The following is a 6,821-nucleotide window of genomic DNA, read 5'->3' on the forward strand; positions in this document are numbered from 1 at the left end:
TTACGAGGGATTGGTAACAATAGGAATAACCTAACAACAGAGAAAAATCTATACAGACAATATGGGACAGGGTAGTATAATATGTTAGTATATACGTCCCTGGTATGGGACACCTCCATGTTGTGACATATTTTTTATCGAACTAAACAATTTTGAACTAAAGCGTCAGGCATGTAGTATCGGGGGTGGGGGGGGGGGGGGGCTGCCGCCCCCCCCCCCCCTTTTCTCGGCCCAAATAATTTTCTTAAATTTACATAGTAAAAATTGAATTATCATGGAGTTGGCCCCCCAAATTTTTTGGGAGTATGTAAAAAATTGGAATAGAAATGAGAGAAATCGAAGTTATATATAGATCTACATCAGCCCCCCCCCCCCCCCCCGGATTAGGATTTTGAAGATTTCGGGAAACAGCCTTTTTTTTTTTTTTTTTTTTTTTTTGGTCAAGATTTTTTGGATGAGTCTGCACCCCCCCCCCTTTCAAAATCGATGCTACGTGCCTGAGCGTAATGATATGAGTCGAAATTAACGAATGCGAGAGATCAGCTTTTGCAGATGTGGAACTCTACCGATCTGTATTGAGACTTGACGTTTTCGTAATGAACGTATCTGTGGCCGTCTTTGTTTATTCTGTTCAGAACAGTGTATTGAAGATGAAAAAATTTTCTTTTATATTGCACTTTATATAAAAATCTACGACAGAAATATTTCCATATGGTGAATTTCGAAGAATTTGATAATAATGATAATAGTCAATATTTATTTGTTTCATTGATCAACAATTACCCATTACAAACTGCTAGATTTATAAACTCTGCATATCAGATCAGGAAAAATAATATTCAAAAGTAAACGTGTTAAAATATTGTACATCAGAAAAGTAATTTATCAATGTCCAAAGGTTAAAATTTGAAATCATGCATGTATAAAGTTATAATTGGAAATAAAGTGACTTATAATTATAGGTCCAAGGGACCGGGTGCAAATTACAATTATCTGACATGTACCTTATATAATATAAATGTCATGCACAATGTCACTATAATAAACTATTACTTTCTTACCTTACTTACGATATCAGTTTTTTCTTTCCCGATATTGTCACAGATCATGTGGGTGACGTACTACGGAGTTAGGTTCATAAGTTATGATAGCACGTGTGAAAAACGTCGTATTCAGAGATCTTATTTGAATAATAATAAAAATATTTTTGTTAATAATTTTATAAATTATAACGTTTTAGATTAGATTTAGTGATTGCAAATGATAAAAACATAAAAAACCGCAAAAAATAATTTACAGAGAAACGCGGAATGTTTTCTGCTTAATATTGTAACGGAGTTTGGGTAGTTGGGGATTTTCCCGGATGCACCGTTAACATCGATATCTTTGACATGCGGGCCCTTTGGTCATTTACGGTGGTCAATCATTTTTAGAGAGGTCAAGATGAAACATTTCACATGCAATACATTTTTTATAAGGTTATTAATACATTTTTTTCAGTCTGCATTTATTTGGCGTTTATGCACTACACCTGATAACATCAAACCACTCATGCCATAATTTTTGCCTTATACATGGTGTAGATTTACGATATATTGCTATTTAGAATATGCTGCATTAATAAAAAAAAATGTAATGAATAAATAATATGTTCATTAATGTATGCATAAATGATTTAAAATATTTGAAATATGTGAGGACAGAAATCAAACGGCATCCATACATTGTTCATTCTGAAAAGGTCATTGATGAAATTTATTTGCAAACTATATTCATTAATTTTGAGAACATAAAAAAAAAATCAAAATTGTTCACGAAATATGCTTTTTTACATAGCAATATCATAAATTTATCAATATATTGCTGAAATCAGCATTTAAATTTTGAAGTTTTTGATTCTAAATTTGAACAAAATGTAATGGCACATAAAAAGTTGTCAATGAATTTTTTTAAAAATTTAATATTTCAACCTTAGCATGTGCATTATAACTTTTAAAGTTTTCATTGAAACTATCTTGGCATTTAAGAGAGATACTACAATAGGAATCAACCCTACCCCCTTTTCTGGAATTGTGATCTTTTGTGACAAATTCTGGTTTGAACCATCAGAAAGGTAATGTATTATTTAGATTTATCAATTAACATGAACAGGTCATTATCATAATATATATCTGATCATATTAACCGCTAATGATTTTGTACATTTCCATTTCTAAAATCAATTACTGCGCTTACGCGGGATATCATATAAAGTGATGTGTAATAAAAAAAAATACATGGGACAAAACACAGCGTAATATAAACAATGACAAAAGTTAACATTAATGACCTAATTAATGACAAATTCTTGAAAAAGTAAAATCCGCCGCTTGTAAAAAATCTCTAAAATGGCCATTACAGTATCATTTTTGTAACACATGATTTTATTGTTCAAGGAAAGATATAAACTCATAATAATTTTATACGATTTTTATGAGAAAAATGAAACTCTGCTTTGGTTGCAAGTAATACAGTGTGTAGGTGAAATTTTCGTATTGATGAATGCATGACATCAATATCCAATCCAATAAATCATATCCATTAATATTGATAAGACGTACAAAAAACAACCCATTTTTGTTCATATTTTTAAAAATATGGATAAAATATTTTAAAGAGAACGTGTCTAACAGAAAACATATGGTACATGGTACATAATGTTGAATAAAAACCAAAAATACTTACAAATGTACAAGTGCACCATCAGCCATATATTCTGGCTAGAGGCTTTTATACTTACAATCCAAATATCATTGCTTACACTCATATTCTCGTAACAGTCTTTTAAAATACAATAATGATAAGCTTTAACATTTGAACAGTTCTTAATTTTCTTCTAATCTGAAGAGGGTGCCTACCGAGTTGAAAACACACCATATTATTATTCCTTATTTTCTTAACACCTACATTTAGTATTTTTCTACAAAAAAACCGGCATAAGAACGCCTTCTCAGTAGGCATTATTTTACGCGAAACAGGCATTATATAATCTTTCCAAAAGGCTTTTAAACGCGAAAAAGGCGTTGTAGCACATTATAACGCCCTAATTTGGAAAAAAAAGTATCATAACGCCTTCTTGTTAAATTCGTAATAACGATCACCAATAAAGAATTTACATTGTGTGTGTGTGTGTGTGTGTGTGTGTGTGTGTGTGTGTGTGTGTGTGTGTGTGTGTGTGTGTGTGTGTGTGTGTGTGTGTGTGTGTGTGTGAGAGAGAGAGAGAGAGAGAGAGAGAGAGAGAGAGAGAGAGAGAGAGAGAGAGAGAGACAGATATGCACATCGACAGAAGAAATGGGTCTGGACTGGACACACCATACGGAAACCACCATCCAGGCACCACACGGCACGTCCTGTCCTGGAACGAAGAGAGAGAGAGAGAGAGAGAGAGAGAGAGAGAGAGAGACCAACAGATATGCACATCGACAGAAGAAATGGGTCTGGATTGGACACACCATACGAAAACCACCATCGAGGCACCACACGGCACGTCCTGTCCTGGAACGAGAGAGAGAGAGAGAGAGAGAGAGAGAGAGAGAGAGAGAGAGAGAGAGAGAGAGAGAGAGAGAGAGAGAGAGAGACCAACAGATATGCACATCGACAGAAGAAATGGGTCTGGATTGGACACACCATACGGAAACCACCATCCAGGCACCACACGGCACGCCCTGTCCTGGAACGAGAGAGAGAGAGAGAGAGAGAGAGAGAGAAAGAGAGAGAGAGTTTACCATAAGAAACGTGCTTGAAATTTTGTTTTGTTCTATGTGTGTGTGTGTGAGAGAGAGAGAGAGAGAGAGAGAGAGAGAGAGAGAGAGAGAGAGAGACCTGCGACTTTATTCACAAAGCATCCGTAAAATAACGGGTCCGTTAACTTTACGGAACAATAACGGATGCATCGGTAAAAAAATAACTTGGTAACATCTCCTTTAGCGTTTAGTTAACGTATGCGGTCAGAAAACTATTTGTTTCATCACAATGCAGCTTCCCAAAATAATCTTATGGAGTGGGGGCGATTTTGACGCAGAACCGTGTTCGATCGGGTCTTAGATGGCCTATGTTCTCTAGGGAACGACAGGCTTAAACAGTAAATCCATCTGTCATGTGGTAAATTTTGAACTTTTAATTTGTAAATTGAATTTACACTCAACCGGTAAAATTCAAAGATTTAAAACATGACTCATCATTGATATATATTTTTATTTTTAATTTTTGATGTTGATTTTGCGTGGATTATTTTGTGATTCATAAAATCATGGCCATGTACGTGTTCATCGAGTACATGAACTCCACGGACTGCACGGACTGAAAACACATACATTGTAATATGCACTTGTTTAAAGCTCAGGTTGTTTCTTTTTGCACGTGCTCAAATAACTACCACATGCAGTCGTCATTGACAAAACAGATATCGAGAGACAACTACCTAATTACACCATATGTCGTCAGTGACAGTTAGATCATCGTTTACTCCCTCCAAAAATGCAACCTGAAGATCACAAATGATTTAAGTTGCCTTTAAGTCGATAAATATCACAATTACCATAGAACTAATGCGAGAACGTGCTGGTTTCCACCGGCATTCACACAACAGATTCAGTGGTAGATGCATTGTCATAGCCGCAAACCTCCGAGTCTAACACTCTCTCCTACCCTGGTGTTAGAATTTGACAATTCTTTGTTACAGGAATAATATGAAGGCGTTTGGCTACCCATAAGTCCCCGTTTGGATAAAGTTTCATCAGCTATATATTTGAATTTCTTCTTTGATTCGAATATTGAAACATCGATCTACGGATAACTATAGGTAAGCTGCGTTTTATGATTTAGAAAGTAATATACAGTCGTTTGATTTGAACACACACATATATATATATATATAAACTAGGCAGTAGGCAATGTCTATGTAAGCTACATTTGTACATGGCTATAATTCTCAAAATCCCTGAAAAAAAACATCTATGATATTATATACACGTCAGTTCTAGTATATGACTGAGTATGATTTTTCTTATTTAGAACTCTATTGTACGAAAAATTATTAAATTTACGTGAATAAACTTTTACGAAACCGCGCTTCATACATGTATTATTGTATGAGAAAACCTTGTACTTCGGTAAAAAAAATAATAAATATATATACATTGTATATATGACCTTGCTACATGTATGTACTTATAAACAATGATTTTATACTCTTCTTCTGAATCTATGTAGCTGTCAAATTTATCATTATGCAAAACGATAAATATGCCAATGACATGTTGACAAATTTAGAGTAAAAGTTGTTTCAAATGATCGAAAATGAGAAAATGGTACTATATACGGATACACGGAAGGATGTATTGAATTACAAGAAGATTTAGAGAAGTTTATAATAATCTGGGGTTTTTTTTAAAAATTTAATTTATTATTCCTTTTTTTTAAAATTAGATTAAGTTAAAGTTTCCTAAAAAAAAATCAAACAATTTGTCAGAGTTTAGACTTTTGTTTAAAAAAACTATAACCAGCCATCATATTTTCCTGTGGTATAATAGAATAAACTTTAAGCAAATATTCCATCTTTGATATTACATAAGCCAAAATCATAAAAGGCATGGATATGAGAGATTTCCACACGAGTCCATCATCCATACAAGGCATGTAAGGTCTCGATTATTTAATGGAAAACTGTTGTTCTTCTTGCATGTAAGAGCTCTCTAAAGAACAACTTGGACACAATTTGAGCTTTTAATTTTAATATTTTACCATTTAGAATGATTAATATGAATATTTTTAATGATTTGTCAAAAGTCAAATAGTGCGTCATAAGCAAACTTCAGAGTTATATGTGTTTCACTGGTATAAGATTCAATGAAATCTTGCTTTCTTTCGTTGATGATATCATTTATGAACACATTGAATCAGTTTACCTTGATTGTCACGAATAGTTTAGTAAAAATAATTATGATTTAATCCTTTACATTATTTGTATACAAATATTTAAAAAATGCGCAAACGTACATGTACCATCTCATACAAACGAAAAAAGAAAAAAAAAAGAAATAAAATCTTGATCTAAGTCTCTCTTAATATCTTGAAGTTGTCGAAGTAGTCCCTCTCTTTCAAAGCATTCTAATTTTTTTTGCAGAGATGAAGTGTTGCGCATTTGCCATCATATTGTGCCTGACAGTACATTCTGTTAATACCAGACCCAATGGTTCCGGACACTTTCAGTTGTCTTTGTTCCGGTCTCTTCATTATAGAGATGGTAACAGCCAACTTGGGGGCATTCCTCAGCAGAATGAACTAGAACCACTCCAGCATGAATTTCCAGACCTCAACGATATTCAAATAAAGGAGGAGAGACCATGCAAATGCGATAAGAGTTATGAGAAATTCATCAAAGATAGATATTCGCGATTCAGCAAATCGAAAATTCGAGGCATGTTGTACCGGTTTGGGAAATAATGAGAAAATTGAAGAACGGTTCAAACAGACAGAAATGACCACAAATGGCTTTATTGATGTACATTTATCATTTTCATGTGTTGTCCTTTATATCAGTTGAAATAAATCTATGAAAATATTACATTAAAAGAATATTTCAAAGTAAAAAAGTAAGGAAATAAATTAATTAAATATCAAAGAAATCAGACATGTAATATAAAGGATGGCATTGAATGGACAGAAAGGCCCATTTTCTGACTTTTGAATCGCCAGTGTCTTTCTCGGTAATAACACCAAGAATCGATTTTGTTACCTATCGTCCAATATATTTCATCAACGCCGTGGTTTGGATGCAAGGT

The 6,821-nt window shown here is 33.7% G+C and overlaps 1 long non-coding RNA gene across 1 annotated transcript; it reads left to right on the forward strand.

Moving 5' to 3' along the window:
* Window positions 1–4,588: 4,588 nt before the first annotated feature.
* Window positions 4,589–6,604, forward strand: LOC128193248 (uncharacterized). The gene is made up of 2 exons (XR_008244608.1): window positions 4,589–4,840; window positions 6,164–6,604. It is a non-coding gene; the product is annotated as an uncharacterized LOC128193248 (long non-coding RNA).
* The last annotated feature ends 217 nt before the right edge of the window (window positions 6,605–6,821 follow it).

The sequence above is a fragment of the Crassostrea angulata genome, chromosome 1 (genome assembly GCF_025612915.1).
Source record: "Crassostrea angulata isolate pt1a10 chromosome 1, ASM2561291v2, whole genome shotgun sequence".
NCBI lineage: Eukaryota > Metazoa > Mollusca > Bivalvia > Ostreida > Ostreidae > Magallana > Magallana angulata.